General features: G+C 40.7%; 1 protein-coding gene across 2 annotated transcripts in view; it reads right to left on the reverse strand.

Moving 5' to 3' along the window:
* The window catches only part of sipa1l2 (signal induced proliferation associated 1 like 2), a 500,895-nt gene that overhangs the window by 102,446 nt on the left and 385,034 nt on the right, over positions 1-13,415 (reverse strand). The window lies entirely within an intron of this gene.

Here is a 13,415-nt window from a genome sequence, read left to right on the forward strand (position 1 = left end):
GAAAGCAGGACCTGCTCCAGCCCTCCTCATCCACCCACTCACTTGCACACATAGACAACTGCCTCCAGTCTTGTCCCCGGACTCTTAGACTCACAAATATCAGGCCTCTGTTTGATTTCACCTTTCCTTACTGAGCTACCTGTAAACCAAATGCTTCATTTCCCTCTACTGTCATTAATCAACTTTATTTGCTGTTTGTATATGTTATCCCTTCTGACTTCATCCACACTTTTAATCACCAAAACCTGCTTGGTCCAGCAGTGTCAACGGCAAAGATTGGAGGTTACCTTTATTTATCACGTGTACATCAAACAACGATACATACAGTGAAATGCGTTATTTGTGTCAACATCCAACACAGAAGGTGCTGGGGGCAGCCTGCAAGTGTTGCACATTTACAGTGCCAACATAACGTGCCAACAACTTACTATCCCTAACCCGTATGTCTTTAGGATGTGAGAGGAAACTGGAGTACACAGAGGAAACCCACATGGTCACAGGAAAATGAGATACACCGGAATAGCTTAAAAACAACAAAGTTATGTCTGGAGTGGCCAAGTCAGAGTCCATACCTTAATCCAATTGAGAATTTGTGGTTGGGCTTGAAAAGGGCTGTTCACTTACGATCACCATGCAATCTGACAGAACTTGAGCAGGTTTGTATGAAGAATGGGGAAAAATTGCAGTGTCAGATGTGCAAAGCTGAAAGAGACCTATCTACACAGACTCAAGGCGGTAATTGCTGTCAAAGGTGCATCTACTAAATACTGACTTGAAGGGGTGAATACTTATACACCTTTAGGCCTGAATGGGACAATTTAAAATTTTCTATGCCGTAGATGTCTATATAGTAGTTGTATTACATCATATACCCTGTGTGTGTGTGTGTGTGTGTGTCGCTCTCCCTATCTATACATATACATATATATGTATATATACACATACACACACACATATATATATATTTGAGATGAGATGCATTCTATATTGAGTTAGAGTTTATAGCTAAGCAGGGAAGTAAGTTGTGTATTTAATATTTCAGTAATATTATTTGATTAACATTCTTTGTTGTTTACATATTCAATTCGGGTTTTATGTAAAAGTGGCATATGACATTATGCCACCACAGTGAAGAATGAAGTACATGAGTTATCTCCAGGCAAATTCTTCCCAACAAATTGAAACTTTTTACACCCCAAACCAGACTCAAGACCCCTCTGTTAATCTGTGCATAATTTTTTTCTCTGCAGTGGTAAGGGAACACAATGCAAAGGCTCTGGGGTGTTCACTTTCATCACTCATGACATGTGACATGACTGCATCTATACCATAAGGTGAGTCACAGGCAAGTTTCACTGGATGACGTGGATGGTAATATGTGAGTACTGTGTCTGACATTATCATTTTCTTTACCTTTTTGAAAGCCACCTCACACTCCTTTGCCTGTTGCCATTTCTTCTAGATCTGTAGTAATGAATTCAAGGGGTGAAGCACAGTAGCCAGGTTTGGCGCAGGAACCTGTTATAGTAATTGACAAATACTAAAAAAGACCACAACTGTGACACATCCATTGACCTTGGGGAAATTCACTGCTTGAATTTTCTCAGCACACTTTAGTAAAACTTGTATGTTAATGGTGTGACCACAGTAAGTGATGCTTGGTTTACATAATTCACACTTGTTGCATCATGTTCTGAGCCCATAACCTTCTAATCTTTATAACACTGTCTTGAGATTTTGGAGATGTACTTTGTCATCCTCACTGGTAACAATTATGTCAGTCAGGTACACTGAGTGCCTGGGCAGTCTTACAGCACCTGTTCCATAGATTCTTGCCAGTGCAGATGCACATCCTACTCCAAAAATAAGCTTTTAATCATGATAAAACCCTCTGTGAGTGTTTAGGTGAAAAATTCTTTGGACTCTCCTTCCATCTCCATCTGGAGGTAGGCCTCAGCTAAGTCCACAGTGCTAAAGTGTTTTCCTCCAGAAAGATTTGCAAAGATATCCTCTATCCTGGGCAGAGAGTATTGATCTACTTTGAATACCAGGCTGCTGGTGACACTAAAATCACCATTGATCCTGACAGACCCATTCTTCTTGGCTGCTAGGACTACTGGCATTGTCCACATGCTCCACACAACCTTGGAAAGAATTCGTTCAGTCTCCACGAGATCTAGTTCATTGGCTACTTTATCACAGATGGTATAAGGATCTCTGAGCTTTGTAAAACTTGGGTGTGGCATTTTTATTTAACACTATCTTAGTCTCGATATGCTTGAGTTTTCCAATGTCATCTGTATACACTGCTGTGGCATCATCCAATACCTTTTTAAATTCACTTCCGGTTGACTCTATTGCAGGGTATGTATCATGAAAATGGTGAATGGATCTCCCATCAACTTGTGGTTGTCTCAGCCAAATATGTCCCCACAGTTCTGGTCCTCCTGCTTTTACCACGTACAAGTCCAATGTGGCTTATTGGTTGTTGTATTTCACTGTTACAAATGTCATTCCTATGGGAGTCATCTTTTCTCCAGTATAAGTTCATAGTTGGATATCTGCAGGCTTCACTTCAGTATCTTTGAAATGCTGTTCAAACTCATTTTGTGGAACAAATGAAACAGCCGAGCCAGTGTCTAATTACATTTTAATCAATTTGCCATTCACTTCTGATGAAAGCCATATTGCTTGTCTCCTTTTAGTTTTCACATTGTAAATCTCAAGACTGCTCAGTCATAGAGTAAAAGAAAAGTACAGCACAGAAACAGGCCCTTTGATCCATCTAGTCCATGCTGAAAACTTTGAAATTGCCTACTCCCATTGAACTGCACTGGAATCATAGCCCTCCATACCCATACCCATCCCCATCAATGTACCTATCCAAACTTATCTTAATTGTTGAAATCGAGCTTGCATGCACTACTTGCATTGAAGAAGTTTCCCTTCATGTTCCCTCAGACTTTTCACCTTTCACCCTTAACCCATCACCTCTGGTTGCCATTCCACCAAACCTGAGTGGAAAAAGCCTGCTTGTTTGCCCTATCTAAACACCTCATCATTTTGGATACCGCTATCAAATCGCCTTTCAATCTTCTATGTTCTAAGGAATAAAGTCCTAACCTATTCAATCTTTCCTTATAATTCAGATCTTTCAGACCTGGCAATATCCTTGTAAATTTTCGCTGTATTCTTTCAACCTTATGTCCTGTGTCACTCCCATCATTATCAGACTTTTTACCAACAGGATGCAGATTAGTGCTCTTTTTGAAACTGCTAATTGTTTTTTTTAAATCTTTGTCTCTTCCCTGTGCAGTCTATTTATTTTTGTCTGCCTAAAATGCTCAATGTATGTTTTCTTTTATTTGTTCACTTATGGGATGTGGGCGTCGGCAGCTAAACCAGCTTTTATTGTCCATCCCTAGCTGCCTTTGAGAAGGTGTGATAAACTGCCTTCTTGAACCGCTGCAGTCCCTGCGATTTCATACTTTGTTGCATTTTCAGCAAGTTTCACCTTCAAACCTGCATTGGTCTGGTGTCTGTGAGCCCTTGCCACAATGGTAACACAATTTGTTTGGCCAGGCCAGTTTCCGTTCAGACGTTGCAATTTTGTTCACGCTCACCATCATTCCTGACTGCAACTTAATTGCGTCTCTGCTGTTTCCATTGATACAATGATTTCAACTGCATATCTAAATGTGAGTTGTGCTTCAGTTAGGGACCATTTTTGAATGCTTTCTTGTAAGATTCCACAAACCAAACAATTTCTCAGTGCATCATTATGCCCATTACTAAACTGGTAATTATCAGACAATTCCTTCAGTTCAGCCACGTAAGCTGAAGTAGACTCCCCCTCCTTTTGATTCTGCCTATGAAATATAAGGTATTCTGCAATCAACAATGGCTTCAGTTATTCTTGTATCAGCAAAGCTAATTTTGGCTGGTTTGGTTGGAGCAGCTAAACTTCTAAGCAAACTGTATGCCTTTCCACCTATTACACTCAGCAACACTGGCACTGGCTTTCCATTGACTATTTCATTTGCTTCAAAAGACTGCATAGTTCATTCAGAATACAATACCTAGTTTTCGTTGTGCAATCCAACGAGTTTATCTTTCCAATGTAGCCTGCCATTTCTGCTTTTTAAAAATTTATTATCACCCAGTACTCATTATTTATAAAACCCATGAATTTTGTCCTTTTTCTGCATCAATAGAACACATTGATGAAGGTAGAGCAGTAGATGTAGTGTATATAGATTTTAGCAAGGCATTTGACAAGGTACCTTATGCTAGGCTTATTGAGAAAGTAAGGAGTTATGGGATCCAAGGGGACATTGCTTTGTGGATCTAGAACTGGCTTGCCCACAGAAGGCAAGGAGTGGTTGTAGACGGGTCATATTCTGCATAGAGGTCGGTGACCAGTGGTGTGCCTCAGGGATCTGTTCTGGGACCCCTACTCTTTGTGATTTTTATAACTGACCTGGATGAGGAAGTGGAGGGATGGGTTAGTAAATTTGCTGATGACACAAAGGTTGGGGGTGTTGTGGATAGTGTGGAGGGCTGTCAGAGGTCACAGTGGGACATTGATAAGATGCAAAACTGGGCTGAGAAGTGGCAGATGGAGTTCAACCCAGATAAAAGTGTGAGGTGGTTCATTTTGGTATGATGGCAGAATATAGCATTAATGGTAAGATTCTTGGCAGTGTGGAGGATCAGAGGGATCTTGGGTCCATAGGATACTCAAAGCTGCTGCGTAGGTAATGATGAGTTTGAGTACAGAGAGGAAATTAAGAACCTGGTGGCATGGTGCGAAGACAATAACCTATCCCTCAACGTCAGCAAGACAAAGGAATTGGTTGTTGTCTTCAGAAGGAGTAGTGGACTGCACAACCCAATTTACATTGGTGGTGCGCAAGTGGAACAGGTCAAAAGCTTTAAGTTCCTTGGGGTCAATATCACAAATGACCTGACTTGGTCCAACCAAGCAGAGTTCACTGCCAAGAAGGCCCACCAGCACCTTTACTTCCTGAGAAAGCTAAAGAAATTTGGCCTGTCCCCTAAAACCCTCACTAATTTTTATAGATGCACCGTAGAAAGCATTCTTCTTGGGTGTATCACAACCTGGTATGGAAGTTGTCCTGTCCAAGACCGAAAGGATCTGCAGAAGATCGTGAACACGGCACAGCACATCACACAAACCAATCTTCTGTCCGTGGACTCACTTTACACCGCACGCTGTTGGAGCAGTGCTGCCGGGATAATCAAGGACACGACCCACCCAGCCAACACACTTTTTCTCCCTCTTCCCTCCAGGAGAAGGCTCAGGAGCTTGAAGACTCGTACGGCCAGATTTGGGAACAGCTTCTTTCCAACTGTGATAAGACTGCTGAACAGATCCTGACCCGGATCTGGGCTGTACCCTCCAAATATCCGGACCTGCCTCTTGGTTTTTTTGCACTACCTTACTTTACATTTTTCTAATTTCTATTTATGATTTATAATTTAAATTTTTAATATTTACTAATTTTAACTATTTTTAATATTTAATGTTTGTAATCCAGAGAGTGGGAAGCGCAGAATCAAATATCACTGTGATGATTGTACGTTCTAGTACCAATTGTTTGGTGACAATAAAGTATAAGTATAGGTTGACTCTGTGATTAAGAAAGCATATGGTGCATTGGCCTTCATCAATCGTGGGATTGAGTTTAGGAGGCCGAGAGGTAATGTTGCAGCTATATAGGACCCTGGTCAGACCCCACTTGGAGGACTGTGCTCAGTTCTGGTTGCCTTACTACAGGAAGGATGTGGAAATCATAGAAAGGGTGCAGAGGAGATTTACATCGATGTTGCCTGGATTGAGGAGCATGCCTTATGAGAAAGGTTGAGTGAACACGGCCTTTTTTCCTTGGAGTGACAGAGGATGAGAGGTGACCCGATAAAGGTGTATAAGATGATGAGAGGCATTGATCATGTGGATAGTCAGAGGCATTTTCCAAGAGCTGAAATGGTTAGCACAAGAGGGCACAGTTTTAAGGTGCTTGGAAGTAGGTACAGAGGAGATGTCAGGGGTAAGTTTTTTACACAGACATTGGTTAGTGCGTGGAATGGGCTGCCGGCAACAGTGGTGGAGGCGGATACGATAGCGTCTTTTAAGAGACTCCTGGACAGGTATATGGAGCTCAGAAAAATAGAGGGCTATGGGTAACCCTCAGTAATTTCTAAGGTAAGGACATGTTCAGCACAGCTTTGTGGGCCGATGGGCCTGTATTGTGCTGTAGGTTTTCTAAGTTTCTATTAACTACACAACAAGAATATCCAGCAAAACTACAGTGCAACTTTCAGACATCCACATTTGCACTAATATTTTTAAGTTGTTAGTCTTTTGGATAAACAGCAGCAGTTAAGGGGAGAACTCTGGACATTTCCATACAAAATGTGAATCATTATTGTTTGTGAGCAATTGCTTTGACAAGATCAGTTGCCTCATTTCCCAAAACTGACTATGTCAAAATTACTCAAATGACACTAAATACCTTTGAAAAGTCAAGGGTCATGAAAGGGGTAATAGAAATATAATTATTTACTATACTATAAAGAACTCAGTTCAAAATGTTGACATAATATCTTGAATAGCTGAAGTTTAGTAGTGCATAAGTAAAATGCTAAAATCGCCAGAAACCATGCATGCTTCTGGTGTCAATTTTATTACTGAAGAGTTACTGGGGCTATGTAAGACCAATCTTACTGTGTAGCTTGCTATTTCTATTATATATGCTTTGTCACATATTAATATTTGTAACAGATAACTTAAGAAACACAACAAATACTTCTGAAATTAGATACATATGGATAATACTTGGTTGATTTGAGCATTACATTTCTGCAAGCATTTCATAAACACAATTAGAGTTTTTCACCTCCAAATGAAACTGATATTCCACACCTGCCTTGCAGCAGATGGTCTAATCCTATTAATAGAAAAAGTAAATTGCATCTCTCTGTATCGCTGATCAGACAAATGCAGAATCCCAATATGAAATCTGACACATAATACTTAAGGCAAGAGACCTTTTGGAATGCTGATGGCCCTAGAGAACCGATGTTACCCAAAGCATTGAAGGAACTTTCAAGGTCAAAGGAGAAATGAATGATTAAAGTGGTGTATTTGTTATTACTTCGATCGTGTAACCATCACTGTTGTCAGTGAGTGACTAATCCTCATGTCTCAGTTATGGGATGAAGGTGTGTCTGAATAAGCTATTGACTATTTCTTTGAAATTCTCCATCTGTGGTGTGTCTATTTTATACTGTAGAAAGGCACTGACTACTAAAGACTTATTTTTACACAATGCACTTCATTATCTTACACTGGCAAAACTCCCCAAAAAAAACAGTTTTTTAAGTGAATCTGCAGATATACGTCGAAACAAACAGTGAAATGTGTCGTATTGGATCAAATCAAATTAACAAGAATTATTCTGGGCAACCCACAAGTGTCACCATGCTTCCGTTACCAACATAGCATATCCATAACTCTCTCACCCTAACTGTATGTTTTTGGAAGACGGGAGGAAACCGGAGCACCTTGAGAAACCCATGAGCTCGTAGGAAGAATGTACTCCTTGCAGACAGCAACGATAATGGAACCCCGACTGATGATCGCTGATCACAGGTGTTGTGCTATCCTTCAATTCTCGTACATTCTGAAAACTAACTCAGCCTTAAAAATGCCAAAATGCTCAGTGCTCTCAGCTCGCTGGTATGAAAATTCTAAAGAATCATAGCCCTCAGAGGAGAAACTCCTCCTCATTTCTCTTGTGGTTGACTCCTATTCCCTGGTTCCAGACCTTCCCACTTGTGGAAAAACTGCACTTTTACCATACCAAACTTCCTCAAAATCTTATGGATTTCAAAGCATTTCATTCTAAATCAATACTTCTTATCTATATTTGTCAAGGATAAATATGTGGAAGATAAGGAATTCAGGGAGGGTTGTGTGTCTTATCTGAAGGTCAGTATTAGGAAGGAAAAAGCGTTAGTTATCATAGGTACGTAACAGTTGAATAAGCAATGTGGATTGATGTAATAGGAAGCAAGGGAGGAGATAACAGGGGCCCTGATAGAGATGGCTGCATCTTCATTATCCACAGAAAAGGGCAAAAAGATTATGCTGCTTCTTTATTTAAGATGGACATCAGGGATAAACTAGGTAACTGGCCAGTGAGCCTTATATCAGTGATAGGTAAATAGAGAAGATCCTAAGGGATAAAATCTACATACATTTGGAAAAGGAAGAACAATTTAAGAATGGAGACCCAAGGGACTACAGTGTCTGTAATCTGGAGTAACACACAATCTGCTGGAGGAATTCAGCGGGTTGAGCAGCATTTGTGAAAGGAACTGTCGACATTTGGAGTTGAGATCCAGCATCAGGACTGAGAGTGGAGAGGTCAGATGGCCATCATAGAGGTAGGAAGGGGAGTGGTGAGTAATGACTCTGAGGTGATTGGGAGACCAAAGAGAGTGTAAAATGGCAGGCAGATAGTGCCCCAGATAAGGGAGGTGAGTGTGGGTGGAGTTGAAAGATTGTGGCAGGTGAATGATAGAAGGAGGCAGATAAAGAGAGACAGGAAAAAGAAAAAAAAAACAGATGGAGCAGGATGGGATAAGGGGAGTGTGAAGATGGGGGACAGCTGCTGGAAGGAGATAAGCAGGAACACAAAGCGCTACCAGAGCAGGTTTCAGGTAAGTAAAGGGGGTGAGAATGGGAACCATTAGAGAAGAAAAGAGAAGTGAATGACAATTGGCAGAACTCCATAAACCACAATAGAAGGAAAGCCAAGTGTCCTGAAAAAGCACATTTTAGATGTCCTTCAACAGAAAGCCTCATCTTGAGAGCAGATGTGGTGGAGATAAAGAAACTGTGAGAAAGGAGTGCAATGTTTACAAGAAACAGAATAGGAACAAGTGTGGCCTCAATAACGGTGGGCATATAATAAATATCAGTGGCTAGTTTGTCTCTTGAGATGGAGACAGATCTAGAAAAAGGAGAGAAATGTCAAAAATGTGAACTTGAGTGCGGTGCCAAGGTGATAAAATTGATGAGTTTTTCACAGGTGCAAGAAGCAGCACCAATGCAGTCACTAACATAATGAAGAAAGTGTTGGAAGTAATACCAGGGAAGGTTTGGAACAGGAATTGTTTCACATAGTCAACAAAAAACAGACATTGCTGGAGACTATAGCTACACCTCTGATTTGTAGAAAGTGACAGGAGTCAAAAGAGTTGTTTAAGGTAAGAACAAGTTCAACCAGGCAGATGAGAGTGTAGGTGGTGGGGCTGAATAATTGGTGCAGAAAGAAATAAAGGGCTTTTATACTTTCCTGATGGGGTATGAAGGTGTATAAAGATTGGACATCCATAGTGAAGATGAGGCATTGGGGAGTGGGAAATTGGAATGGTGGAGGACATGCGAGATGTCCCATATGTAGGTGAGAAGAGACTGGACACAGAAGGACAGGAAGGATTTCAGACATGAAGAAGTAAGTTTGGTGGGGCAGGAGCAGGCAGAAACAATGAGTTTACTAGGACAGTCCTGTTTGTGGATCTTGGGTAAGAGATAGAAGCGGGGTTGAGGCATGATGAGATTAGAGCCTGTAGAGAAGATGTTCAGCATGGGTTTGTGCAGGGAAACAATAAATTGATAAATTTTATAGAGTTTCTTTTAAGGTAACTAAAAAGGCATTGCCTATATAGACCAGTAAAAAATATGACATGGTTGTACGTGGTAGAACAAAAGGCTTTAACACATAGGATCCAAGGGAAGTTGCCCAAATGGTTCCAACACTGGCTTAGTGATAGGAGACAAAGTGAATGGTAGAATGATGCTTTTCTGATCACAGGACTATGACCAGTGGTGCACCACAGAGACTGGTACTGTGACACTTGTTAATTTTATGTATCTTGTTTTCCCTGGGATGAAGGAAACTGAGCAGCAACCTGATGAAAGTATAAAATTGGGTTGATGGTCAAAATCTTTTTTCCTGTGGTGGCGGTATCAAAGCCAAGATGGCATAGGTTAAGGTGGGATGAAGAAGTATTAAAGGGTATTGGGGGGGGGGGAAGCTCTTCTTCATAGAGTGTGGTTGATATCTGGAACTCACAGCTAGAAGAGGTGAGGGAATCAGATACAATCAATATGCTTAAAAGCATTTAGAAATCCAATGAAATAGGCAATGCATGGAAGGATATGGACCTAATGTAAGCAAATGGGAAGAATGTACACGGACAAAAGAGGTTTTTTCTGTGCTGTAAAACTCTTAGAGTTCCAGAGAGTATCTGCCAACTCTGCTCCATTTTCCATCTTCAATCTCACAAACATTCTAAAGAGATTAGCTGTATTCGTCATAGTCATACTTTATTAATCCCGGGGGAGATTGGTTTTCGTTACAGTTGCTCCATAAATAATAACTAGTAATAGAACCATAGTTAAATAGTAATATGCAAATTATACCAGTAAATTATGAAATAAGTCCAGGATCAGCCTATCGGTTTAGGGTGTCTGACCCTCCAAGGGAGGAGTTGTAAAGTTTGATGGCCACAGGCAGGAATGACTTCCTGTGACGCTCTGTGCTGCATCTTGGTCGAATGAGTCTCTGGCTGAATGTACTCCTGTGCCCACCCAGTACATTATGTAGTGGATGGGAGACATTGATCAAGATGGCATGCAACTTAGACAGCATCCTCTTTTCAGACACCACCGTGAGAGAGTCCAGTTCCATCCCCACAACATCACTGGCCTTACGAATGAGTTTGTTGATTCTGTTGGTGTCTGCCACCCTCAGCCTGCTGCCCCAGCACACAAGAGCAAACATGATAGCACTGGCCACCACAGACTCGTAGAACATCCTCAGCATTGTCCGGCAGATGTTAAAGGACCTCAGTCTCCTCAGGAAATAGAGACGGCTCTGGCCCTTCTTGTAGACAGCCTCAGTGTTCTTTGACCAGTCACATGTACATTGAAGGATAAAGTGAAATGCGTTATTTGTGTCAATGACCAACACAGTCCAAAGATATGCTGGGAGCAGCCTGCAAGTATTAGCATGCAGGCCTGCAAATTACTACCCTAATATCAATCTTTGGAACGTGAGAGGAAACCAGTCACAGGGAGGACACACAAACTCCTTAGAGGCAGAGAGGAAAATGAATTGCAATTGCTGGCTCTGTAAAGCATTATACTACAATACCTTGCCACCCATGCCATCACCTGGACAAATATATCCTGCCTCAAGACAAACATTCCAGATGTAATCTCAAAAAAGCCCAATACTATTGTAGTAAAACTTCCTTCCTCTTATAATTCATCTTTCTTGCAATGAAGGGCTACAGTCCATTTATCATGTTACTTTATCATTTCCTGTCAGAGTCACGTTATGTTCAGATATTCCTGCACTTAATATTACTTATGCACATACAGTGCCTATAAAAATATTCCTTCCCCCCCTTTGGAAGTTTTCAAGTTTTATTGTTTTACAACATTGAATCACAGTGGATATAATTTGTCTTTTTTTGACACTAATCAACAGAAAAAGACTCTAAAAATAGATCTTTACAAAGTGATCTAAATTAATTACAAATATAAATCACAAAATAATTGCTTGCATAAGTATTCACCCCCTTTAATATGACACACCAAATCATCACTGGTGTAGCCAACTGGTTTTAGAAGTGACATAATTCATTAAATGTAGATCACCGTGTGCAGTCAGGGTATTTCAATTGATTGCAGTAAAAATACACCTGTATCTGGAAGGTTTGAAGTCACTGAATATCCCTTGGAGTACGGTTAAGTCAATCATCAAGAAATAGAAAGAATATGGCACAGTTTTAAATCTGTCTAGAGCAAGCTGTCCTCAAAAACTGAGCGACCGTGCAAGAAAGAGACTAGTGAGGGAGGCTACCAAGAGATCTATGGTAACTCCGGAGCAGTTACAAGCTTCAGTGGCTGAGATGGGAGAGACTGCACATATAACAGCTATTGCCAGGGTGCTTCACCACTGGAAAGTGGGAAAGTGGCAAACAGAAAGCCACTGTTGAAAAAACTCATATAAAATCCCAGCTGGAGCTTGCCAGAAGGCATGTGGGGGACTTTGGAGTCAGCAGGAAGATGTTTCTATGGTCTGATGAAACCAAAATTAAGCTTTTTGGCCATCAGACTAAACACTATGTTTGGCATAAGCCGGACCACCGCACATCATCAAAACACACTATTTCTACTGTGAAGCATGGTGGTGGCTGCATCATGCTGTGGGGACACTTCACTGCAGCAGACTCTGGAAGGCTTGTAAAGGTAGATGGTAAAATGAATGCAGCCAAATACAGGGAAATGCTGATGCAGTTTGCAAGAGAACTGTGACTTCAGAGAACATTTGTTTTCCAACAAGACAATGACCCCAAGCATAAAGCCAAAGCTACACAGAAATAGCTTAGAAACAACAAAGCTTATGTCCTGGAGTGGCCAAGTCAGAGTTCAGACCTCAATTTAATTGAGATTCTGTGGCTGGACTTGAAATATGCTGTTCACCCACAATCCTCATTCAATCTGACAGAACCTGAGCAGTTTTGTAAAGAATAATGGGGGAAAATTGCAGTGTCTAGATCTGCAAAGCTGATAGCGACCCATCCACACAGACCCAAGGCTATAATTGCTGCCAAAGGTACACCTACTAAATACTGACTTAAATGGGGTGAATACTAATGCAATCAATTATTTTCTATTTTATATTTGTAATTAATTTAGGTAACTTTGTAGAGATCTGTTTTCACTTTGATAGTCTTTTTCTGTTGATCAGTATAAAAAAAGCCAAATTAAATCCACTGTGATTCAATGTTGTAAAACAATAAAACATAAAAACTTCTAAGGGGAGGTGAATATTTTCTATAGGCACTGTACATACAGCCAGTCCATGTATATAAGAAAATCTGCTGTATATAAAGTCACGCTGAACACTTACTTGTACATTGTTTTATAAGATTGATTTTATATTCATATTTACTGTATTTTTATGCTGCATCTGATCCCAACTAAATCATTTTGTTCTTCTTTACACTTGTGCACTGAAGGAGGACAATAAACAATCTCGAATCTTGAATTTGCCTTTTATGGTTTGTGCTAGGGCACCAGGAGACTCTAATGCTTTTCCTTCAGACAGGATCTTTTACACCTACAGGAATAGACGGAGCCTCAGTTCATCAGGAAAGCAGCAGCTCAGTATGCATCACTCAAACAGTATTGTAAACTGGAGCATTATCGTGAATTATGTGTTCTGATCTCTGGAGTGGAAAGCTCAGGGGAAGCAAAATTAATGGGAAGTCCTACGTGGACGACTGCTAATGAGTAGCTGGCTACTAGG

The sequence above is a fragment of the Mobula birostris genome, chromosome 2, assembly GCF_030028105.1.
Source record: "Mobula birostris isolate sMobBir1 chromosome 2, sMobBir1.hap1, whole genome shotgun sequence".
Classification (NCBI taxonomy): domain Eukaryota; kingdom Metazoa; phylum Chordata; class Chondrichthyes; order Myliobatiformes; family Myliobatidae; genus Mobula; species Mobula birostris.